This window comes from Chamaea fasciata, unplaced genomic scaffold (genome assembly GCF_029207755.1).
Source record: "Chamaea fasciata isolate MVZ Bird 193981 ecotype frontalis unplaced genomic scaffold, bChaFas1.0.hap1 SCAF_2, whole genome shotgun sequence".
NCBI lineage: Eukaryota > Metazoa > Chordata > Aves > Passeriformes > Sylviidae > Chamaea > Chamaea fasciata.
This window is the reverse complement of record NW_027094087.1, coordinates 49,080,312-49,107,439: the sequence shown is the minus strand read 5'-3', so window position 1 is coordinate 49,107,439 and position 27,128 is coordinate 49,080,312. Positions and strand designations below refer to the sequence as shown.

Below are 27,128 nucleotides of genomic sequence, written 5' to 3'. Positions count from 1 at the left end.
GTCTTCTTATTTCTAATGCAACCTCCCGCCCCCTGCAGGGTCAGCTTTCAGCTTAGCATCCTCCCACCACAGACCGCTTTGAAGTGTCTGGCTCCACCCTCACTATAGGCACCCGGGGACTGCTGTAGGGTGCCACCGAAGTTTATCAATGCTTGTCTTGAACTGGGGAGGAAAAAATGGATCCAGTAGCCTAAATGTACTGTAACAAATGCTGAGCTGAGGGAGTAATCACTTCCTTTGCTCTGTGGACTGTTTCTATTCATAACATCTAGGATATTGCTGCTGCCAGATCCACTGCTGGCTCATACCCCCCTCTACCAAAGCCAAAGAGCACCTTCAGCAGAGCTGACCCACAGCAGAGCAAATCCATCTCCATAGTTCTCCCTACCTCAGGGCAGAACTACATTTTTCCTTATCAAATTTCAAGAGGTTGCTCTTGGCTGTTCCTGCAGACTGCCCAGGTCCCTCTGAACACAACCCTGACCTCGAGCCTGTTGACTGCACCCACACTTGTGGGTGTCAGCTGCAAAACTCCCACAGTTTCTTCCCTCTTCTCATGGCCTCCTTCTTGCTAGATCCTATTTGTTTTTATCTTATCTGCTTACTAAGCACAAGGTAAATTGCAGCCTGTTCTGCTGTTTGGGCTGACAAGCAGGAGTCTCTCTGGTTTAATCCAGATCACACTCCTTACACAATTTTTTCTCATTCATAATATCCAACCACATGGACCTGGAGAATGTAAATTTCCTTGCTGCTGCAACAAGGCATTTTTCTAACAGCAGCTTTTCTAACAGACCTTAATCAAAGCCTACAGTGTACTTTTGTAATGCATCAGTAAGACCAAATGCCAGCTCTTTCCGTGCTAGCTGATTAGTCTAATCTCAGGAAAACCAGCTAGTGAACTGTGTTAGAAGAGTATTTCCAAACTGGATTCAATTCTCTAATGTGCAAATAGTTCCTAAAAACTTTCAAAATCTTGTTTTTATTTTAATGAGTAGATTTTTTTCTTGTATATGCAGGCTTCTGTAATCTTAATAAACATGCATTTTAAACACTGATAGTTCTCATATCAGTAGGCTTCACAGATTCTGAAAATTTTAAAGGAAGAGTTGGTAATTTTATAATATTTGCTTGAGTTTTCTGGTTTATCATGCTGATTAAAGGATCATTAATTTCAAACATGTTAATATATGCAAAGCTCCCTGCAAATACAAAACTCAAAGCTCAATTACTGTTCCACATTTTGCTCTTCCCCTGTGTAAAAAATAGGGTAAGGGTCACTTTGTTCTAAAAATACGCAGAGAATATATTTTGCAGCTCAAATATATGTCAGCAAGTATTTATAGAGCAAAATAGGGTAAAACCAAATAGATGATACTAAAAATGTCAGCAAAAACATTAGAATAGAAATACACCGCCTATTTGTTTGTCAGCCAAGTAACAAACCTGGACTAATGCTTTTCCTTTGCCAACCTTTTCTGGTTTTTTTTTCAAGCCTGTGTAGCATTAAAGAGGAAATCATGCATTCTGTGTGCCTATAAATATTCACATACCCTATTTCCCTCAGCTGCTCTTTTGTCCCCTGACTGAGATATATGGCTGCTCACCTGAAAAGCAAGTGCCTGGCTGTCATTATTCATGTCTGAATGCCAGCTCCAGAGCAAGGAGAAGCCAAGGCTCTTGAAATAAGCAGCCACTAGGGGAAGCTTCAAAAAGCATCCAGGAACTGTACCTCTGACAGTGGCCTCTTGATGACAAGGCTGCTACACTCCAGAAGGCCCCAGGTGAAGAAGTAGATCAGTGTCAGGCTAAGGATTTGTCTTTGTCCTTTCTCCAGACATCACTTGTTAGTTTTATTGGAGCTGTCCAAAATAAAACTACAAAGAAAATACCAACCAAAGGATACTAAGGACAGCAGTGAAAGCACTATCTAGAAATACAATCCCTATTTATTTGTCAGTCCCACCCAGGATGAGGTGTACCTCCTTCTTTTTCCAGGCATGACTCAACATTTTATATGCTTTGAGATCCCTGGGAGAATCAAATTGTTGGATGCCATCTCCCAATATTCCCCAGAGAATAAGGAACTGCAGGCTGATTCTTTTAGCTGAATACATCATATTTGAGAATATTTACCTTCTCAAGCCTCCATTTGCTACCTCAGATTGGAATAAGTTAGCAGTCTTTCCCCTAGTAGCCTATAGGACTCCCAGACAAATACGCCAGCTAGAGACCGATCGGGAAATGAGTTGTCAGTGCCCATCATCTTTCTGAACTTTGCCTTGCCATAGTCATGCAGTGCTGCATGTTGGCTGGGCCACTTGCCTAGCATGTGTTTGATGACAGTAATCCTCTGTGCCATGTTTTTTTTCAGAACAAACACTGAAATCCATCAAACAGCTTTATTTCACTATGCAAGGGCCTGTTTCATTTGTGCATTGCTCAAGCACATATCTAGAGTGGTAAACACAGAGTTTGCACCAAAAGTGAACACAGCTAAAATAAGGTGAAGGTCTTCAGATGCTGTCTGGATTGATACTACAGCAGGACATGTACAAATGAATACTTGTAAATATTTGAGTTAGCTTTTGTATAGAAACAACCCCATGGAAAGAAGGAAAAGACCTCAAGCTCCTAGCAGCTCAGAACAGAGACATTTCATATGTCCACTGGATTTTCTTGCTGTGAGTAGTTAGCTCTAGTTTTGCTAAAGAGCAAAAAGTGTCATTAGCATGAGAAAACTTATTTTGGATGGCATAAGAAACTCCAATAAGATCTGAAGCAGTCCCATCAAGCACAGATATAAACCACCCACAAACTCTGTTTTTCACCGTGCTATGTTTTTCAAATAGAAAATGCACCCCCATTTATCAGATCCCTTTCCATTTGCAGCATGAATTGTTGCCCTCAGTTTATTCTGTAGGTCTTCAATTTTTCAAAAGCAATTCACTGCAAACTCTTTTTTCTGCAAGGGAAAGAGAAGACGGAGAGAAAAAGACAGGCTGAGGATGCCACACTGCTCTTTGCACTGACACATTCTCTCACCACACTGCTTGCAACAAGCAATATAACCAGTAATGACTTTAGTAATCACAATGCCCCGTGTTACACTGTAGCCTGGCCTTTCTCTAACAAAGTCATTTAATGCCCTGGAAAATCAGCCCAAAGATAAAGATTTTTCAGTACCTCACAGAAAAACTATTAGGTGTAATTTCTGTTACTCTCTTTGCAAGACATTTGCAAGAATGTGCTTGAGAAATTATTGCCCCTGAATGATCAAAATCATGTTTTCAGTATAAGGTCATATGAGATGTGAAAACAATTTCTATTTTATAATTCATAATGACAATTTTTAGGATCTTCTAGTATCTTCTGTCTCCAGTACTGAGGAGCCCGATCACAAAAAATATTGAACTGCAAAATGATCCTGGGAGCTGAAGGTGGTTTTCTTCAGTTTTATAAATGTGAGTTTGTCTTGCAGACAGACATAATTCTTACTGTGACATGCTGAGGAGAAGAGGACAGATGAGGGAACAGAAATTTAGGGTGGAAGTCACCTCAGCACTTCAAATATTAAATATCCAGTATAAAATAAGCTCTGAGAGAGAAAGAGAGAGGTTTCCCAAGCAGAGTACATCACACACTAAGATAGATGGCTGGAGCACACTGCCAGGCAAAGATGTCTCTCCCCACTGGTCCTGTCAGGAGCTGAGCCAGCCTGAACAAACAGCATTTTGACAGCTGAAGCCTGAAGTCTTCCCTTTAGTACTGCCTCTTCCAAGGTGACCCTGGGAGTACCTACCCAATAGGCTGCCTTCTTGTGCAACCTAGGTCAGTTCTCCAGGCAGTTAATTCCAAAATATGAAGCAGTAACTATGTCACAACTGGCCATTTTGTTCCATCCTTAAATCAAAACTATTTTGCTAATCAAGATACAACTTACAGTTTCACAGAAGAAACTAATGATCTTGAACATAACCAATATAATTTTATTATCTAGAATTTTAGACTAATTTGCTCTGCAGTCTCCTCTCGGCAAACCTACAATCTGTTCATTTTTAGGGCATAGACTGTGCTAGCCAGAAGAGAAGACCAGTACTGAAACTACAAACAACATAAGTCACAGATCTCTGTTCCCACACAAAGAGATTTCTTCAGTAGAGTCAAAATAATGTTGATTTATTTGCAACAACCTTTCTCTACCTCATGCCACGAGTCCCGAAGGAAGACAAGGAGTCATGCTGTTCTGCTTACTCATGCAGAGGAAACTAAAATCTCTTATGAAATAATAAATGCACTATGAAAGACCTAATGCCAGCCTAATCACTCCACAAATCTTTATCTTAAGTGGCAAAAATGCCTGTGCTGCTCAGTGACAAAATCCAACACTGAAGCCACATGGGGATGAGGAATAGAAATCCTTTAATACACCTCGTTTTCCCTTCTGCTCCAAAGTCATGGTTGCAAAGCCTGGTTTCTGCATTAGTAAGAGGTGATGTGTAATAGCAGTGAATCCACAGAGCGGGACATCTGGTGTTAAGCGTCTGCAGGACACATTATCCCTGTTTCATATATACGTGTATTCATATACATGTATCCCTACTGAGGGAACAGTACCTCAGATAGGTCTAGTTTTGTCCCATGGACTGAATGGGATAACTGTCTGGAGCACACTAACGGCTGTCCTGAAACACATAATTTTTTTCACTTCAAACAAGAGCAATCCACCTTTCACAGAGACTGGTCCATGACCCAGAGGAAGGTAACAGGGACAATTGGTCTGCACTAAAGTACTGAACGAGATTCACCAGCCACTGTTTTCACAAACATGCTGGAAAACAAAAACTACATGACTGAAGAGCTGACTCTCTGTGGCTTAATCTATACTGCTGAGATTAGATTGTCAAAGCTACCTAACAAACAGGGAGCTCACACCCAAAAAAGGAACTATTTTCTAGGCAGCACTGCACCATATTTCTAAACACCACCCTCTGCATTGACATCTTTTACCAGAATGAACTGGATATAAGTTTGCATTTCCACACTCTGAGCTAGTATAGCTTCTTTAGCAAGAACTTTACATTTTGATATTTCATAAAATCTGTGAAATCTCTACAATTCTGAACCAAGAAAAAAATCCAGGAAGGAATCAAGATTCCTAAACTTTTCCCTGGTGAACAAGAACACTGTTCATAAGCACATTTCATTCCAGCAAAACATAATTGACCTCATACACTGAATGCCTTCTCCTTGCCAGTCTTATCTTCACTAATCGGATATTTGTGTAAGCTGGAATCTGCTTCGTGTAATACTTAAATAAACATGAAAGGAATGTGGCCCAACTGTGAAAAACCTTTTATCCTCTCTTCCCCTTCCCAAAATGCAGGTGCCCAAAACAACACAGTGCAAAACTTTTTACATATCTTTCCTTTGACCTCTTGTGCTCCTTAGTTCCTGTTGGTACATAACCAATTCCCCGTGTCACAATATACATGAGTTACCTCTGTGTTCTTCATAGCTCTAGGTTACATGAGAAAGAGACAACAAGCCTTTTTTGATATCTGAGGTCTGGATCCAATAAAAGATATGTGTATTTGAAAATAACATTCTGCAAAGTCTCTGCCAGGACTTCTGGGTCTTGGGGTGCAACCCAGAGCTGAGATTTGGCCTCAAAAGGGCAATCATAGACAGACATGATACCTTTAGTAGAAGTCATCTAAGGCTTGTCCTTAAGCGACTTTAAGCACAATGAAATTTCTCAAACCCAGCCCCTCAAGAGAGTTTAACTGAGGCAAGACTGGAGGAATATACACCTCCACATTCACATCCATACATGCCTACACACGTACACACACAAATATATCTATGTATGCATGCAGTCTGGATCCACAGCATGGTGCCCTGCTCACTCGAGAGAAGCCTACAGTCAGTTTTTCAAAGATACAAGCAGTCCCTTTGCACAAGCAGGGTTGGAAGTGCCAACATGGTGATGAAGAAAGCAGGAAACTGAGGCAACTTCCTTCCTCAGCTTGTGTGGTTACAGAGGAACACCTTCTGGTACTTTCTTCCATGTCTGTAAGGAAGAAAAATAATCTGGATGTGGTCAGTGTCCATGCCTTTCTTTGACGTGATCACACTATGTAGGAAAACTCCTATCACTCTGGGAAAAATCAGAGAGCATGTGCACTTCAGAAAAAGTGGTACTCACATGCAAAACAGAAAACTCAAGCTCTGATATTAATATCCAGAATCCCTTCTGGGGTTTTAACCAGGTGAATAAACAGCTGGATAACTGGTAACAAGTATGCCATGTCTTTCAGAAGGTACCACCATTATGGAGGAAGACTGATCCCTGTTCCCTTGCCTGGCTCATGGAACCTGTATTTTTGCCCCTACAGATCCTGGCACAATGCCCTTGTCCATGACTTGCAGATCCACAAAGTGTTCTGCTGGAGTTCAGGTAGACCCAAACTTGCTGAATGGGACCACTGGTGGCCCAGGTCTCCTCAGAGGCTGTGTCAGCTGTCACTGTGCAGAGGAGAACCTCCTTCATCAGCTGTATGTTTGAAAGTAACTGTTAAGGTTTCTGGGAAAAATAAACAGCTGGATGCTCAGTTCCGACTAAGTGGTAACATTGAGACTTTCACTGGAGTGTAACTTCGGGAACTTGAGAACATTTTATCACTAAAACTCAGGCCTTTCAGCTGTTTCAGCAAGCTAGGCACCATGGGGAGGCAAAGGAGAAGTACTCTCTTGGACCAAATTATGTGTAGCCTGCATTCAAAGTTCTTAAATACTCTTTTGTACCCAAAGTCTTTGAAAATGAATCTGGGCAGGGAGTAAGCATCATGAGACTTGTTCAAACACCATTCAGGAACTTCTCATCTTCTCAACTGTGCCTTGATCTTATTTTACACAATGATGTCCTGTTCATGACCCAGCCTAAATTCTGATGAGTCAAATCCCCAGCAGTAAGGCCAGAAAAAATTGATCTCAGGCTTTGATCATCCATCATGGTCTTCTGGAAAATACGGGTGTAGCACAAACAAGGTCCTGGTGTTTCCAGTCTAATGACACATAAGCACACCTGGATATGGGGACAACAGCTGCTGAATGAAATCTGGCTGACAGGTTACTTGGACAGAATAAAAATGTGATATTGGGAATGCAATAAAATGCTTTAAATCAGTTATGTGTAGTGTTATATGGGTGATTCTTTGCTTTCTGCCCTACCTTCACTGCACTTCTGTTTTCTCCAAATGGTTCTGGTTTTGGGTCTGAGTCAAGACAGTCTTCTGTCTATCACTGCCACCATTGAACTACTCTCAGGAGGTCAGGGTAGACTGCCAGACTTTCTGGTAGTAATGCTCCTTGGAGAGCTTTATCTCGTCCTTTCTCTAGTAGAGAGAATGGGACGCTCTTCAAAACGCTGTGGTACTGAAATTTCAGAGAGGGGAATCCCTGCATGGCTTATGAATAGTTACAATTAATAACACACCACAGAGCAGCCCAGTGACAAGTTTAATAAATTGCTCAGGGTAAAGGAGTTCAGTGGTACCAAGCACATATAAAAATATGGGTGAAATCTTGGATCTTTGGGAAATGCAGATAACGAACACATGAACCATTACCCAAATTTTTCACCCTATTGATCTCAGAGCTGTACTTGAATCTGGCTGAAGTATCACCTTGAATGGCATTGTTTAAGGTTTCTGTAGCACTGTGTTACTGATTTACCAACTTGGAAAACTTCATAGTTGGAAGGGTCAAGGCCTGAACTGGTATCACACTTTTGACTTCAGTTCTAGGCACTGCTGGTAGCTAACCAAATTCCTAACTATTTTATGAGAAAAAATACACCTTGCATTTTGTTCCAGTCTTTTTAAAAGGGAAGAGTAAAAAAGAGGGGGCTTCAGACCATGTCATTAGCCTCTCTCTTCACTTAAAACCACAGGCAGTTTGAACCATAGTGGGAATTACCACATGCTTTGCAGGAGCATAAGCATAATTTCTGGGCCATCAGTGATAAATAGGCATCAGAGGCTACTTACACATCATGATTTCCATAGTCCTCCATAAGTAAGGAACAGGACTATTGCAGCTGTCTTCTGCAAAAAAAGACAAGTTGTAAAAAGTTGTAAAAAACTGTGGAAAAGAGACAAGTATGTCCCTACTGCAGATGTCCACAACTAGTCGCTCATGCCCACAGTAGGAAAATTGAGGCATGAACCCCTGGGGAAAGCTGAAAAAACAAATAAATTAATTTTTCCATTCTAATGAGCCTAGAAATGGATAAACAACAGAGCTACAAGGCCGCTTCTTCTGCCATACCCTGCTTTATACTTCCAGGCCTGTACCTTGTAAACATTAACACAGGTGACTGACTGTCATACTTTTGTGTAATCCACTGATTCCAAGGATAATTATGTGTATGTACACATTTTTCCATGATTAAGGCCTACATTGAAATGATATCAATATTTCCATGACAGTTTAGTTACAGAAAATGACCACTGAATCTGCAGTTTCTGTAGAAAGGCTAAAATTAGGGTTGGGTAAAAAAGTACATTTTACATACTCTAAAGAGCTTTTCTGCAGTCTCTATTTATCTTTTCCCATGTAATTTCTCTCATCTCCCTCAGTAAAGCTAATCTAAATAACCATAAAACCAGATTAAACCACTTATATGGATACTCTTATTCAGAAAGAAACAAGGCTAAATTCAATTTAATTTAAATCACTTCTGAAGTCCAAAGGAAAGCAAATTATAGTGACTGAAAGTAAGTTTCATTTTGCATAATAGTCTCCACTGGTTTGGGGGATTAACAAAACTTCAATAATCAATTTCAAAATCACTCTGTTTAATATGGATCATTTTCCCTCAGCATCAAAATGTAGGGAGGCTCTAAATGGCAGCTATTTGTTAAAGTTCATAAGCCCTTTAGAAAGGATTGAGAATATCCTTAAAGAAATAAAAAACAGACAACTGCAGTTACTAGGGAACCACAAGATGAAGTCCAGCAGCTCTCCATTAGCCATTAATGATGTCCAGTATCATCAGGCACCCTGGGCTTCACCAGCAACCTGCTGACACCACGCACTGTCAAGTGATAACAGACTGATGGAAAACATCATTTTTAAAGCAGCATGACCACAATGAATTTGGATGACCCGATTCTCTAGAGCTTGAAAAGGCCAGTAATTCTGAGTTCCACTCCAAACACATCCTGTCTCATAGGTCACAGATTAGACTTTGAGACAAGCTTAGGTTTTAGAACAGCTTTCATGTTCCAAAAATGTTGTCACAGACGTGAGACTGAGCTGTTAATTTGGCAGGATATCGTTCTTTTCACTAGCACTGTGACATATGGGGGTGGAGGAGGAGAAGAGATGGGAGTGAAAGGTGGTTGTTTTGCATCCCTACTCAGCTCGCTCTCTCTTTTTTAACATAGTCATCCATTGCAATCCCTGACTGAATAAGCTTGGCAAGCTCAGGGGCCAGATGTCGTAGCCTGGCTTTGACTGTAACTCTCCAACACTGGCATTTGGCTGTGCCATTGCCTTATGCATGGGCAGTCCATTACTTATTTTTAAAAGAGTAAAGCTATTGAGTTTGCATCGTTAGCTCTCTGCATTCAATTCAATTATTTACAAAATAGTCATTTTTTAGCCACAGAAAATTCCAAGTGGCCAAGTAACTCCATTCCTTTTTTTAATACCAGGAGACAGATCAAGCATTATCTAGGTAATTGGCTTCTTCCTTAATAATCTAAAATCACTAATCTTGTTATTGAATCCAAATAACTCAATCTGTGAGGAATTTGGAGAGCTCACCCTGGGCTGCTTTTGTGTTTGTACTGTGGATGCCTGTAAACAGTAATGAGGTGTCACAGTAACTTGTGCATGAATAGGGTCAGGCTCAGAGATGGCTATATATCAAAGCTAATTAGAAAACAAAATCCTGGAGGGTATGAAAGCATTTCTCTGAAGTGCTGCTGTTTGACAGCTGCAGACGTGTACCAGCTAATGCCACTTCCTGTGGGGAGTCTCAGTTTTCTTTACAAACTCTTCACCTTGAAGAGGGGCAGAGGAGCTGGGCCCATAATAAAGAGATTTGAAGTTGGATTCTTTTGGCGGTAAGAACTATCTAGGCATTTGAGATGTATCTATGGAGCAATGTATTGCTGCCCACTGATGGAGAAGGGATATGTGGAGATGTGTCATCATTTCAGCTCTTATAAGGGAAAAATGAAAGGTATTAGTCAGAGAAAACAATTCCATTATTGTCAATAAGAATGAATATTGCAAGGGAAAAAAATGAAAGCAAAAGAAAATGCATTCTAGTATAGTTTTTAAATATTCATTTCTACAAACTAAAATTACTGTTCTTTTTTATTGACTAAGGTGTTTCACATTAATATTGGAAACCTCTATATGGAATTTACTAAATTTTAATTATTTCTTGCCCTGCCTGGGATATTAATGTTGAGATTACCTTTGACAGAGTATTACTATTGGTGATATATGCAAAGTTCAGCAAGTTCTATGACTCAACCAGTTTGAATTGAAACAAGCAATGGAGGAAGTATACTGCTATCATGGCAACTCTAGATTACTACCTTCAGTAGTTGGTGTGATCGGTGTACTTGAAGCTTTACCTTTGGTCAGTGTCCTGGAACTCTTCCTTTCCTTCAGCAGCAAATCACTAAGGGAGGAAAAGCTGGGAGACTTGGCTCCATGGACTTAGATTAAGGATTTTAAAAATATCATGAATCAATGTGTTTCACCTCTTGCATCTGTTTAGATTCTGCATTCAGGCCAGTACTTTTATTGTTTAACTGTTACTGGTTGAGCTGGGTGGAAAGTGCATTTAATAGATAAAATTTTCCAATTGTGTTAAGATGGATACGGTTCATCTCCTAGCATTTTGTCCTATTGGGTTTAATCTTAAAGTATTTTTACCCGCTGAAAACTGTGTATTGGGTTTGTGTGGCAAGGTTTTGTTACAGGGCAGTTTCTGAGGGAAGATGCCAGAAGCTTCCCCTGTGTCCAAAACAGGTAATGCCAGCTGGCTCCAAGACAGACACATTGCTGCTCAAGTTCAAGTCCAATAGTAGTGCCTCTGGGGTAACAGATTTTAGAAGGGGGGGGGGAAAAAAACCACCTGCAAAACATCAGATGCAGCCAGAAAAAGGAGTGAGAATATTTGAGAGGAACAGCCCCACAGGCACCAAGGTCAGCAAAGGAGGAGGGGGAAGAGGTGCTCCAGGCACAGGCGCTGAGCTTCCCCTGCAACCCTTGGAGGCCTACAGGGGAGCTGAGATCCACCCACAGCCCTTGGAAGTGCCCACTCAGAAGCAGGTGGTTGCCTGAATAAGGCTGTGACCCCATGGGAAGTCTACACTGGAACAGGCTCCTGGTAGGACCTGTGACTCTGGGGAGAGTGAAGTCCAAGCTGGAGTAGGTTTACTGGCAGAACTTGGCTTTTTTTTTCATAAACCAACTTGGATTTGATTGGAAATAAGTAATTTCCCCAAGTCATGACTGTTTTGCTCATGTCGGTTATTGCTGAGTGACCTCCCCCTGCCCTTTTCTTTACCCACAAGCCTTTTGTTTCATGTTGTCTCCCCTGCCCAGCTAGGAAGGGAGTGACAGAGTGTTTTTGGTGGGCACCTGATATCCACGCAGGGTCAACCCACCACACTGAGTTACTACAGCTGTTCAATAGACTCATTTATCTCAATAACTTAAGATATTTGGAGGTCAGAGTGTCTCACAGTAAATCCCAAGGATCTTGTTTCTCTAGTAACTAATCTGGCTATGGTTCTTTCAAAATTCTAGAGTTGGCAGCAATTTTCTAAACCTGTTCCAGAGCCTATCAGACCTTTCTTTCCCTGTCAACAAGAGGCCATTCTGCTTTCCAAGACAAGAAGGGGCAAAACCATGATGCCTGATCATACTGGCAGCTTCGCTTTAGTCTATCCAAAATATCAGCTACTTCACTGTATTAAGCTGGAACCACTGAACGTTTTTGCTAACTTGTCAGGGAGCCTATGGTTACCACTTGATTTTTGCCACTTGATGCCCCAAACTGGAATATTTTTGTGAGAGAGGAAGAGGCTGTAGGGGCAGCAACTGGAGGAAAAAACAAAAAAAGTGAAGCTTACACATGGCAGACCAGCTGACAGCATTAAGCAGATGTTTTTATTTAAAAAAAAAAAAAAAAAAAAAAAAAAAAAAAAAAAAAAAAACCCTCAAACATTTCTCTCTTCCCTTTCTTGCTGTGGTCAGTCTCAGCGGAAACCACTTGAAAGTTGCAGAATAAAGACAACATCAGAGCAGGGATACCAAGGGAGCTAGCGAGGAATTTTGTCTTGTTCTGTTATTTTCTTGCTGTCCCAATGTGAATAAACAAGAGACATACTGAAGTATCCTATGGCAAATCTCACTCTAGGTTTCCTCCATGGGAAATGTGGTAAGAAAAGGATAATGAGGTTGCATTTGTTGTCAGTGATGACATACCCCATGGGAAATGTGCTTTTTCTTCAGTCCTGTTTTTGCTCCACACTATAGCTACTCAGACACCCAAATGTGAAAATTTGGATCACAAATATGAGTTAAAAATCCAGGTTCCTGTATGATATCTAGGAAAGATAATCAGTTTAAAAAAGAAGTCACCAAAGTCAGACATTTTAAGAAGTACACCTAGTTCAATTGGAAGAAAATACAGAAACAGAGCCCCAAAAATCTTGTCTTTCTTTTGTCTTTGAGGTATGTACTTACAGTTTTAACTTACTCACTTAGTTGAGAATTGTTTTTACAGCCTAAAATCATTGTGAAAACTGTGTTTTCTTTTAAAATATAGTTGCTGAGTCATATGAGCCATAAGACTGCCTTGGCATATAAGACAAGGCAGCATTGTTCACTTCTTGTACAGAAGGAGATACAGAGTCTGCTCACCAAGAGAATGGCCTAAGTCCTCTGCATCCTGGGAATGCTTAAACACACCATTCCAGGAAAGAACCTGAACCCTGGAAGAGCATCACTTTCTACATTTACTTTTGAAACAAGGAAAATAACAGGGAAAGAGATATTTGTTCATCCAGCCTTCTGCAGCCTCAGGCAGGGTGAAGACCCTCCAGTGTGAGATGGGATGTAACAGTTTCTCAAGGCAAAGAATGACTGGGGTCCAGGTCTCTGGCTCCATGGGCGGCTATCAGCATCTAAAGTGATGTATAAGAGGCAATCTGTTGCACATCTGTTATCCAGTTGAATGTGTTTTCAGAATACTTAAAGTATCACATGTTCAGGAGTATGTTTTGCAGACAGAAAGAATAAAGGCACTCCCCTGTAGCATTTGCTTCAGTTTCTGGCATCTGGAGATGCACAAGTGTCTTGAGTCCTCCCTTTCTTGCAGGCTAGCTCCAGACACTGCCCTGCCCAGGGTGAGGTTTTGAGTCCCAGACATCATTGGGGGTATGCACAGGGTGTATTACACAGGCCTTTCAACTTCTGCTCTGGTACCAAGACATCCACTCTGCCTTTTCTCTCCTACACCTTCTCTTTTCACTAGAAGTCCAATGATGTCTTATAATATGACTTTACAAAAGCACTTCTTCATTTTCTGTATTAAGAAGCTAATGTGATGAGTTAACCTAAAAAAAGCTATCTGAAGACATAGTAGAAAAAGTATAGGACATGAGGAAAATATGTAAAGAGATCATAGAAAGCTGCTAGTTTAACCACTGTTATCATTATTCAATGTGGTGTTGGTGAAACACTGAAGAAGCCACCACAATTATCTGGAGTAAAAATTATAGCCCTTCATGAAACCCTCCACCTTGTATGTACACCAGGAGCATATCTGCTGATGGCTACTAAAGGGAAGTTTCAGTTGTCTTTGAAATCAGCAAGATATGCTTCATTCAAATGAGTATGTGAAGTCATCTAGAATATTCTGCTCCTCTGCTTGGCCATCATTACAAGGTTTTGTGATACAGTTTCTTTGACAAAGCTGTGAGTTATCTTCATCTGCATACAGCACTTAGCACTTGTCATTAGGCAGATTATTCCTATCCAAATACCACCCATGGCACTGTGACCAAACCTAGAAGATGTGCTTACATCACCTGTGAGTGTGTAGGTTGGCACGGTCTCCTTACCACTGGAAAGAAACACCAACAATTTTTTTTCCAGTCACACCGTAGATGATAGTACCTACCTCCTGCTGGCTGAGGTCACACAATATTGGCCATAAAAAAGGATGACTAATGGCTCTATCACCAATTATTTAATGAAGGAACATATGTGCTTGTGTCATCAATATAAGTACCCTCAGTGCTGTTATTGAGGGCATCCCAAGTGCTGTCAGAATAGCTGCACTGTCCACAGCTTCTGAACACTGTTTCTGGCACAGCAAGAGAGGAAAGGCAAGTGGCCAGTCCTTTCATCCATGCTTATGCCACTGGTTCTGCCTTAGCCCCACACAACTCATGGCTGGACTAGTGACATCTACCAACCTGGATCAGCAGGGTGACTGTGCCAGGCTGCTGCTGTGGGCCATAAATACAGCTGACCTGTTCTGGCCTCGGTGAAAAAAAGTTAAAAGTGTGAGTAAGAGCAAGTACTGAAGATGAACAGCTTCCACAGTTTGTTAGAATGCATTTTATTTCAACAATTTTTTTTTTTGTTTATAATGAAAAGGCCTTAAAAAAAAAAAAAAAAAAAAAAAAAAAAAAAAAAAAAAAAGAAAGAAAAAGCAATAGAAACAAAAATGTGAAGTTTGTGGTTTCAATCCAGTTATCTCCAAGACAGCCACCCAGAGCCCCTACTAATTCCTCTCTTCACACAACTCCTAAATTGTCTTATGCTAGATCTGAACCAGTAGCTGAGTGGCTTCCTGGACCAAGGCCAGAACTTGGGGTTAAGGCTACTAAAGCCACCATATACATCACATGTTGTCTAGAGCTCTCTGAACTTTCTCCTGGCCACTTACTTCTTTAAGGTCCAGAAGCAAGGGAAGTGTGCAGGCAGAGGCTGTTGATAGCTTTCCATCAGACATACCCTTTAGCACAGTGTACAGCTAAGGGCCCAACATGTATGTGAAGCCAGGAGAGGATGAGAGTGTAAGGGGTGGAGAGATCACAAGGGTACCTTTGGAGACCTCTGTGTGGGCAGGGAATACTGGGTTGGAACCATGGACACAGTTCAGATCAGCTCATATTAATGATAGCATGTATTCCAGATGACTACTTCCAAACACACATCATCTTGCAAGCATATGAGGACTGGGTATGAAATCCAGCTGTGCTCCAATAGGACAACATCTATGTACCTTCAGAGATTTATACTTTAAATCTGAAGTTTTAAAAAGCAGAAATAACTTAAAGTAGCTTCCTATTTAAAAGCCAGATGGGCAGAATTAAAATTCCAGCCCAACAAAGACAGGTGAGAAAAATCTTCTTGGGCCATATGAACTTACAAACTCATCAAAGAAGGTAAAATATGAATGACTACTCATCAATACGCAAACTATTTAATTCAGTTGTCAAAACTGAAATATGTCTTTGAAGTCTAATCATGTATAAAGCATATTGTGCCTTTGTGTGTGTATGTATATATATAGATGTACAAATAAAATATTTAGAAATTTTATATATGTTCATATATATTATATGAATGAAGAATATTTTTTCTTCCTATTCAATTTTCCTTTAAGTTCAAGGTTATCAGATTGTTGCTTAAAAACCCATAAGACCACCTCTAAAATACAGAACACAACTTTTTTTTTCTTGTTCTGAATGAAGTGTCATTCAAAAACCCTAAACCAACTTTTGATTTAATCTACTTTATTACTTGGGGTAAAACATTCTTCCAACATTTTTGTGTTACAAATATGTGGTGGGCAATCTGGTTCCTCTGCACTATGAACACTAAAAATATTAATTGGGATATCAGTAAAAATACAGTTGTTCCTTTGGACATAGTGGAGGAAAGTTCAGTTTATTCCAACATGTGCTTCGTATAAGAATCCCAAGTAAAGAAAACTGAAATTCCATTTCAAACTGTTTTCTCTTTTAAACTTGTGTAGTGCAGAGAAGAGTATTGATCTTATTTTAAAGGTCTACTTTCAGCACTGTACAATAAACTTCTTAAAACATTTTGCACTTCATCTTTTTCTTACAAAAAACCCCCAAAGGCCATAGACGGAATGAGTACAATGGAATTCATTAACATTCCTAAGAGATTCTTGAAGATTCACAAGACATCCAATGCTTTCAATCTGTGAGCAGTACCTCTTTACATGATAGCTTACTACAATTATGTCAACACATCAGTGAGAAACATGAGACTATCACACAAAGTGTGATTGAAGAACAATCCAAGAAGACAGAAATTATTCCAGGAAAAAAAAGGCCCCCTGAGGAGCTTGCTCAAACCCTGAATAAGCATGTTTTTCACTGAGGGTATGTTTTCCAAATGCAGTGGAGGAGGAAGCCTTTAGGTCTAATCAGCATCATTATGAGACACTGAGACTCGAGCAGTACCAGAGCCTCTTTTTACAGTCTGTCAGCAAAGGCATGGCACCCATCCCTAAGGAATGCAGTGCATTTACACATTACCTCAGGATTACAGTTATACAAATACTGCTGTCCTTTTGCCTGGGTCTGTGATTTTCTCAGAAACATTTGTGTTCCCAGTAGGCTTCTGAGGCAACAGGGCCTTATTGTACCACACTGATGCTTTAACTATTTCCCTTCAGTCAGGTCTGATCTTAGTTCAGAACAATTTGGGAATCAGAAAGGGTTTTAACCCTAAAATGTTGTGTGTTCCAAGAGCTACCTAATATGAAAACATGCAAATATGAAATAATCAGTAAGGAATCAGGATTATTATCACAGTCCACAGCTATTAAAAAGCCAGAATAAACAAGACCGAGGCTGAAAGATGCTAATTACATATATCTATGGGCCTTGAGGATGAAGAAGAAAATAGACAGAATAAAATAAATGGAACTTCTCACCTGACTCAGCAGTGTCTTCTTTCATGTTTTTCTGCATGTCCCTCTGGTCTTTTTCCCAGTCAGAAATCCCTTTTCGGGGATGTGAGTATCTAAGTGTCCCTATTCACATCTCCCAGGGACCCTTCATATTTCAGAGAGTCTTAGCACTCCAGTCAATTCGCTGAGAAAAATCTTTGCTGGCAGGTGCTTGTATAAGCAAGAAGTCAAAGAGAATATACTTTGATCCATCATTGTCTAGAGAATGCTTTCCAAGGGTCAGCCCATGTTAGAATCCTTGTTCAACTACAATCTTCAAAAATTAAGTGGTCTACTTGCCTATCAGACTTCCTTGACCAGACCCCTTAAGAAGAAGTACAGTAACATTCCACAATTACAATTGTCTAAAACTACAGAAGTTTAGGAGTTCTTCAGCTTTATGTGAGGAATGACTGTTAGCTATTCCTAATCACAGTTATTTCTCCCCCTCATTTCCCCACATTTTTGCTAGCTCAATATTTTCTACAGGAGACACTTTCCATAGGTTCTGTATTTAGCAATACTTCCTCCAGCAACCATTACCAGGTCACCTAAGCTGGTTGGAAGCCTATATTCTTTTCAGATATACAAGTAACCAACATCATGGGGATAACACCTGAAAGGCAAATCCACTCAATGATGGAACAAGTTGGATCTTGGAGAGATTCTAGTAATACCTTTGCAACACCTGAAATTTAAAATGCCCCAAGCCCTCTTGCCAGGGCACTTCATTTTTCAAAATTATCTGCACTTCAACAGCTTGAATCTGTAACTCAAAAACCATTAACACACTTCCTCTGCCTTTCTGCAGGAAATTAATAGAAAGGTCTCTTCCAGTGTCTTACATATGTATGATTTTCCATTGGCTTAAAAAAGATTTACTCTACAGCACCTACTAAAATAAGGTTTCACTCCTCAGTTGAGACTCCTCTTGCCAGATGATAGCTCACACTGACACTTTTTTAATGGTTCAATATGTAGGCATATCTGAAAACTATGGATTTAGTGCCAACAATAGATTGACTTTTAATGAGAATAGCATTTACCAACGTCCCAGTAATTCACTTATCACATACTGTCATTAATGTACCAATAATTGTAAATTGCTTCTGCCTCCAGAAGCTCTGCTCACCAGGTCCTGTGAAGTCAGCATCTTAGCCTTTATGTAGACTGTAACATCTTGCTTGGCTAGTGAATGTACTGTGTCATTTATTTTTACTGCCTCATTTGTACATAGTTCCCATTTCTTTCAGAAGCTATGTTCTGCTTTCTATGACTGAGCCATCCATCTTTATAAAGGGATAAGAATCCTTTTAAAGGATGAGTGCCTAATTCTGCACTTTATTAAGGCTGAAATACAGGCTGCCACACTGTATTCTAAAAAGCAAACAAAAGAACAAATTGAAGAGCCAAAAGATTTCAGAAGAGCTGTTTGACAGATAAAACAACTCTTTGTATCATAACCACTGGGATTATTAAAGGTTCATTCCCTCATGCACAGTTAGAAACTCCTTTTCTGAACTGTATACAGAGCAGAACACTCAAGAACTCCTCATATTCTTGGGACAGTGCTCAGGTGTGACAATAATTAATCAAAAAACAGAAAGAAGGAAAATTATCACTGCACAGTTTATGAGAAACACTGTGCAAATATAATTTCACTGTTTAAATTGTGTCAGGTAAAAGAAGAATGTAAAACCTTCTGAAGAGTCACAGATAAATGTACTTGCCATGTCTGTATTGTATCAATCAGGAATGAAGCCAGAATTTTTCTAGAACTGAGGCTCAAAGACAAAGCCTTGGCAAGAGGAGGCAAATACATTATTCTGCAGATTCAACTGAACCTTCTATGCATGTTACTGATTTTTTTTTAGAGCTTCTTTACAAAATTAACTTTATGAACTAATTAGCAACAATAGTAATGCAGAGATGACTAATCACAAGATAAAAATTCTATACATGTGCAAGTGATAGTTGCATAAAACTCTCAGCAAACAACCAATTATCTCTATGCTTTCTCATCAAAGGGGAATAATACAAAATTTAAATAATCAAAGTGTATTTTCCATATCATATTTTTTCATAGAAGTGTTGCATCCATAGCCTGGAAGCAATCAGAAAGTAGAGTTAAATTGCCATTTATTTTAGATAGCCTTGCCTGGCCTCAATCTAGGTTTGTAGGGAAAAACTGGAGGGAAAAACACAACCATTAGAGAGGAATTATAGTAATTTGCAAATGGAAAAGTGGGTCAAATCTGCTGCATAAATTATTCATAATGAATTGTTCATTCAGATTTATATTGGATAGATTTGAAAACACTGAAATTGAGATCAAAATTCCTGTAAAGGTGAAATTACTTCAGCGTGTTATTGAGAATAGTTATAGTACTTTACTTTATGAAGTATCGAATTGACATTTATCTGTTCATTAGGGTTACCTGCATTACAGAACAATCTATCCATCGAGAAAACTCTAAGGAAAAAATGACACAAACAGAATGTGCAATGCATTAATGGCTAGCATTTAAGAGGGGATGACAGAGAGAACCTGACTAAAAATATCCACTAGTACTAGAAAATCTCACTCCAGGCTTGAGCGTCCCCAGTAATGGGGTGCAGGGCAGTTTGGCAGGCACAGAAGCTGAATGCAAGATGCATCTCTCTTTAAGACTGACTCATCCTTTCTGCTGGCACAATCTGTTTTCCCCAGCATGCAAACATTTAAACCAGCCCCCAGGGGATGTTTATGCTGATAAATAAATGGGCTCTGTTTGGACCTCACTAACAAGCTGTCTCTCTTTCACAACCACTCTAAGTGGCACTAGACATCAGCATGGTTAGCAGAAGCCTGTTGGGTCTATCAGCCCAGATGTGTGCTCATGCTTCACTTAGAAGTACAGCTGGGGAAGAGACAAGGAGGTCTCCACCAGCTTCCCCTCTGCACCCAACTGTGCCCACCCCACAATGGAGACGTTTCAGGGAGGAGACCCAGGCCATGCCTTTGGGGTGCCTGCTCAGAGCAGCCTCTGCAGCAGAACCACCTAGGCAAGGACTGGGCGCAAGGGCCCTGCAGCAGCACCCTGCCACAGGAACTACTCCTCCAACAGCATCTTTCTGGATCCTTTCAGGGAAACATGAACTTGGATAAGATGCTTTATTTTTCTAATTGATTTTTGGCACCTGCCTTGGTTTAATAGGTATGTCATGGGGAATTTTCCTACTCTTGAGACAAATTTGTCCTTGACAGAGCTGCACTGACTGGAACAGTTCCATCAGGGATGGATCTGGCCAATTATCTTTTCTATCTGGGTAAACATGACTTAACTGCTTCAGCATCATTTGCTCAGATAGTCAATATGCGCAGCAGACATATAGAAATTAAGGCATACCCATTGCATAGCTCCACTGGACACAGCTGAGGATATATGCTATGATGTAGGCAAGACTACACAAGACCTACAACTTGAAAATGCATAGTGTGTCTCTCTCAGCAAAGGATTGTTCCTGGCTTTGATCACACGTATGCCCAACAGAACCCTTTTTAAATCCTCATGACTCCCACTTTTGGTTTTTTCGGTACTATTGGTTCAAAAGAGAAGTACCTTTAGTACTTAATAGTGTGCAGGATTACAAGGCATTAGAAAGATGACCTTTTTATTCTTCTCCGCAAGTTACATGAAGTGCTTGTAAAACATGCTGAGCATTGCTCTCTGGGCTGCCGAGTGGCAGAGAAATTTTAGCAGCTGAAAAGGTGCAGGTTAGGTAACTATTTTAAGATATTTTTTTCAGCCTTTTCTAGTAGCTGCTGACAATTTATTTATTGTACATTTCAAAAAAGTGGTCCATTGAAAATTCCTCAGTTCATGCATCAATTGAGGGGAGATATTCTGCTTGAGAAATATGCTTTATTTTGTAAATGGGAAACTTTGCACAATATTGTTGCCTAGCCTCACTAACTACTACACCTACCACCCACACTGAGCTCTGCTTTAGAAATGTCACCTGCTCTTGTATGCCCTGGGCATACGAGGCTTGGGTCAGTGGTTACCCTGCCTGGGTTTGGGTGATGTCTGGGTCTTTCCAAAAGGATAGCACCTCTCCAAAAGAATGACCCTCTGGCCACCCTGGAATCAGTGCTGAATACTTTTCTCTCTCTTTTGCTGAAGCAACCACACTGACTTTTTTTTTTTTTTAAGCCCACTCTGCTAGAACTGACACCTGCAGAAACATATAAGGGTAAAGGCAAACTATCCATTGATGCAGCTACAAGGTTCAAACCCATGTAAACCATGGCTAGATTGCCAGAGACAGACAAACCTGTGGCTAAAAGAACTGAAATCAGTTCAGTGAACTCCTGTTTCTCTTGCCCTCTCGCATCTTCCAGAACTTCCTCATCTAGGCCATACTAGTTCTCAAGATCTCCATCTAGACACGAGTGGCCTTTTTTTTCTCTCATATCTCATCAATTAGAGTTCAACCCATAAAAAAGAAGTTTCTTGGCTGATTTGGTGACTTCATTTCCCAAGTTATCACAAAGAACAAGTTACTGGACACTAACAGCTACTCTTTGATGAGATTTGAAGTTTTATTCCAGAATGGAAGTTAAAAAAATAAACAGAGAAATGATGGGACAGACTTACAAACAGCTAAATGGTCTTTAACTCATGGGAGCAGTTGGGGAATAGTTTTTTGATGTGGATGTAGGCAGACATGCACTGAATAGTCACAACTAGATTATCCTCTCAGCAGAAAGGAAACAGCACTATCAGCATCTTACCTTCCTCAGGTCCTCACTCTGCAAGACACTCCTGGTTTATCATTTCTGCCTGCTAAAACTGCTCCATCCACGTGAGCCTCCCAGCAAGTCCATTATGTTACCAAAGAGGATGCAAAGGTTGCATTGAACCTGGTTCTCCTCCCACCTCACAGAGTGCTCTCATCCTTGTGGATGAGAAATAGGGAAGAGGAAAGGTAACAATACTCTCTCCTGGGCATTTTTACTGCTTGTCATCTTCTCTCTTGCTTAAAATCTCACATAAGTTATCACAAGATATCTGCACTTCTCAATGAATACATACCTTGAAAAAATACCTAAAAATTACTCTTAGAGTCATTTCGGACTGAAATAATAAGACACCTTCTTGTCAGAAAATTAAGAACCTCACACTCTGGCCTTGTAGCAACCTCTAAGAATTCACTCTTCTCCCTGACTTCTCAATGCCTTTCCACTATTTGTTCTCCTTTATAAATAGAGAATAGCTCCAGCACCCCAGAGAAGATACTATACTAACAATTTTGACAGAAAAGGTGAAAGGGAAGGAGGGTCAGTGACAGGGCCTTGTGAAGACTCAGGGTTGACAGAACACTGTAGCAAGGTGGTCCATGCTATAATCTGAGCTCTGCATCAGCTTGTGGAGGCCATCCCACGGGCACACGTAAGTGGGGCAGTAGGTCATGGGACCAGTGATGGATAAAACTTTCCACAATACCTCCTGTTCCAGGACTAGCACTATAATCCTACATAAGGATAAATTCCTACAAACTAAGTCTCATACACTTTCTTACATTTGGAAAGTTTGTTCCGATATTCAGCCCCACACATGCAGTGTCCCAGTTAGCATGGCTTTCAAAGGGTGCACTTTGGGCACCAACACTCTCAGGTTAGCGCATGCTTCACAGCCCCCTCTGTCACCACAAGAAAATTTTAGAAACCGCAAATGGACACATAGTCTTTGTTCAGCTGTTGCAAGTTTTCTGCAGTACACTTGCATCAGAAAAGAACTGAAATAGATGCCAAAAGAGCAGAGCAGGAGATTGCTGTCTGCACCAGCCCTATCTAGCCCAGGACTTTATGAGGGAATGCCTGTTTATTCTATCTCTAAATAGGATGAGTAAAATTGGAAAAAAATCCATGTTGGCCTTTCAGAGGCATCACAAAATTGACTAAGGATGCTATTTTATTCTTGTCAAATTTAGTTGGCACCATAATTTTTTTGCATTGGATTCACAGGTACAATAAAGCGGAAGATATAACACTAGGCAGAAGCAAGTGCTATGTGACAGGAGTATTAATCTCACAAAACTATCACCTGCATCAAGTGACTGGGGCAAGAAATAAAAGTCTCTTAGTAGCACTTTGGTTTCACACACTTATTACAAACTATATCACATAATTCCATAAAGAGCTGTTGAAATACTTATTTGAACTATAAAATTATTCAATATTTTCAAGATAAATACATTCTAAGTTGATGCCAAAGTTTGTTTCCTAATATTTCTCATTCTGTGTTGGATCCAGTATTCCCAACAAATCTCTCTCAGTCAGATATAGTATTTCATGTGTCATTAAATTTAATTATTACCAGTGAATGGTCATTAATTATCCATGAGCTGTATTTGAAACTTAGATGTTGTTCTTACTCAAATTGCAATCTGTTGGTCACACAAATGTGTGCAAATGCAATTTGATTTGATTTGCTAACCAAGGAAGAACCCACAATTTCATTAAGAAACAGCTGAGGAAGGGAAGATTTCTTCATTAATAAAAACAGTTAGTGAGTTGCCCAGCTGTGTTACAAAGCAGCCAGCAAATTTTAGGCTGGCACCCTGGCAGACTAATACTCCAGTGCTAATTGGGATACACTAGGCAGGTTGTTCAGCTACTGGTTCTTATTTATACTGATCTCAATTCAAAAGGAAATTTATTTCAAACTACTTCTTTAAAATAAAATAAAAGCTTTATTTACTCTGAAACATCAACTGGTGAAACCCTTGCTATAGGAATATCTGAGAGGACTCTGAGTAAGGTTTGTCAAGGAAGAATGCAGCCTTTTGCTGCCAGTGGGGTTGCCACAAAAACAGGGGAAGGAGACTGTAATTCCTTCTTCACCTGATTCTCAGAACAAACTTGGTGAGAAAATACAAGCATTTCTCAGAGCAAGGAACAGTAGGTCAGGCTCAGGGGTCTGACCCTGCAGTAGCCGAGGATCTTCAGGGAAGCATTATGGCTTGCTACAGTCCTCAGCCTCTTTTCTCCAACCTTGAAGGTGGTGCACTATCTATAAACAAAAAACTATTGATGATGAATGTCCATCACCAACAGGGTAAAACGCCTCTCTCAGTATCTGCTTTTTATATTCTCTGAGTGAGTTTCTCACCTTAAAAAACCAAACAAAAATGTAAATAAAACCAACAAACCCCTCAAAAACAAAATACCAAAACAAACAAAAAAGCAAGAGTAAATCAAGAGAAAAACAGAAAAGAAGTGAACCACAGAAAAACACACAAAATCCCAAGTCCGTCCCAAGTCCCGTGTTAAACACTTAGTCCTACTGATTAAAAATTACCATAGTTCCCCCAGCCATGTGTGTAGCACAGTTGCTTCTTTTCATCCCCAGGAAACTCCTCCGTGCAGATCATTTGGACTCGAGTCAGCTGTTAGTGAGAGGCAATCAGATCCTCTGGTGACCTATCTGCAAACACAGTGCCCAGATTGGTTTGGTACCCTCTGCCTCAGCTATTTGCTCCAGTCTGCATCCTCAGAGCAGAGAATGTCCAACAGACACCAGAAAAACCTGGGACATCCCAAAATTCCACAATCATAGAATGGTTTGGATTGGAAGGGATCTTAAAGATTGATTAGTTCCAACCCATTGCCATGGGCAGGGATCTCTTTCATTAGAGCAAGTTTTTCAAAGTTGCATCCAAGCTGGCCTTAAACACTTCCACAACATTTCTGGGCAACCTGCCACTGCTTCATAACCCCCACAATAGAGATTTTTTTTTCCTTATATGCAATCTAAATCTATCCTTCCTCAGTTTAAAGCCACTACTTGACTTGAAACTATTGCATTATCTGACTTGCAGCTGTCTGATTTATTTGCTTGACTTTAGATTTCAACCCTAGTTGAGTAATTACGCCTTTCATTCATCTTTGGGAAATTTAGGTATGAAGCTTTAGATTCCTAGAAGTTCTTAGGTGATGGATGGAGCAGACAATTTCCAGAGGGGTGTTCAGAAATATGTCCTTTCCTGACCTACCTCCTACATATAGAGGCATCTGTATTCTCCTGTGCTGCTCCATCCCAATGAACAAGATCACACAGCATGTCAGGAAAAGAGGTGCCTAGAGGTCAGGGTGTTTCCTTGCAACACTGCAGACACAGTACAACTAACACTAAGACAATTAACTCAAACTGAATAAAAAGAAGCCAGTGGAAATGAATAAAAAGATGCCATCATGTCAATTGTCATATAGTTTTCTTCCTCTTACTGGTAAATTATTGGGCATGCTCCATGGGACAACACCTGTCCTTTATTGTGAGGCATAATTTTGATTGGCAAACAAACCAACCTGAAGCAAACAAACAAAATTACTCCTTGTTTAGTGAAATCACCTTTGCCAAGCCACAAAACAGAGTAAACAACCTGTAGGAAAACCATTTGTCATAGGCAAATGTATCAGAATGTAAATATTATATGAAGAATGTAAATATCCCTTGAAGGTGCCCCATAAATAGAATGATAGCAAAATTAGTTTATTTGCTCAGGTTCTACATGTATAATATGGTAGTCATCAATCTGTACAGGCAAAATGCAAGCAAAAATCAATGCAATCAATCAAATATGAAGCTTTCCTGCAAATGAAAGGAAAATAGCTTTTTAGATGATATGCAGTAAAAAACAACTGCATGACCATTGACTTTTTATCAGCTTGGACACAAGTAAAGCCCACCAATCATAAAGAAATTTCCTGTTACTAGTGGGAATATTTTAAAGATTTATTATTTTGCATATGTCTGACCATAGTGTTTAAGTGCATGGTTTCTTTTTGACATTTTCCTTTTTTTATTATTATTTTTTTTTCCTTAATGACTATATTTAAGCATACAGATGTGCAAATACCTTCAACAATTGTGAATTTCTACCAAGGTCAGACTTCACTAGTAAAAAATATTTCATTCATTGTCTTCCTTATTTTACAGAATAAAGTGTGTTATACCACAGCTGGTGAAATACATAGTTTGAAATGAAAACTCCAAAGGGCTATCTCTGACCTTCACATATTTAGGTCAAATCCAGCTATGAAAGTTAGCAACTCACACATCTCCAAGAGAAAAATTAGATCTATCAAAAATTAAAGTAAAGGCTTCTATTTCACAACCCTCGTATGGCAAATTGTATTACAACTGTAGGAACACACCCTCAAAAGGCAAACATGGTGGGGAAAACTGGTGTGATCTTGTACAGTGAAGAAGGTTTTAAGGGTTAACTCCATTATAATGCAGTTACCTGGACATAATTATGCAGGCACAACCCTAACACATAATGAAAGATGGTACTTCTTCTATTTGTCCTTGTCATAAATGCCACAAATCATTCCTGACCCACCCAAACAGCCCTGTTGGGCACATGACCTATTGGTTTGTACTGGAAGACATAGTGAGTTGCTTTTGGGGCTACAGCTAAGAAAGCCTAATTCCTTTGCCCACTCAGAGGACAGGTATGAAGGAGGCAAGTGGGACAACTCCCTTCTCTGCTCTTTGACCTCAGCTCCATGTCCGGGGACATGTCTATTGCTCCTCAAAAATGCCTGGCTGCTGTCATTGCTCATTGCATGTGCCAAATAGTACCATTTAATGGTGCATTTCATTTTCACTGCAAAGTGCCAGGACCACAGGCAATGCCTCTGGCTGTGCTGGGCAAAGGCTTCTCAGAAGTGCTCTTAAAACATGGAGACGTGAAACTGTCCTTGCTGCAGAACAGAGGAAGTTTTATCCCATGCTGACAGCAGCAACTGATCTTACTCAAAGGCACTGGGTCAGATTCATGCCACCTCCTGGTGTGCAGGGCTGTGCTAAAAGATACCCAGTCTCATTTGGGTGTATTTTTTATTAAAACTGCAGACAAACCTTGGGTTGTGTATGAATCGTACCTGCTTGAAATACAGCAGGTGAAGCAGTAGAGCTCAGGCTGCAGCCTCTACCCTGTACCTCTACCCATATCCTTCTTCTCTGTGACAGCTCAGTGGGCTCAGCACACTGGCAAGAGGGATGCAGTCTCCCTATGCTTTCACAGTGACAGGATGCTG

General features: G+C 40.2%; 1 long non-coding RNA gene across 1 annotated transcript; it reads right to left on the bottom strand.

Annotated features, from left to right (window-relative positions):
* Nucleotides 1–22,909: 22,909 nt before the first annotated feature.
* On the bottom strand, nucleotides 22,910–25,305 carry LOC136285933 (uncharacterized). The gene is made up of 3 exons (XR_010719595.1): nucleotides 25,079–25,305; nucleotides 24,385–24,510; nucleotides 22,910–24,096 (listed from the first exon to the last, which is right to left on the bottom strand). It is a non-coding gene; the product is annotated as an uncharacterized lncRNA (long non-coding RNA).
* Between the last annotated feature and the right edge of the window lie 1,823 nt (nucleotides 25,306–27,128).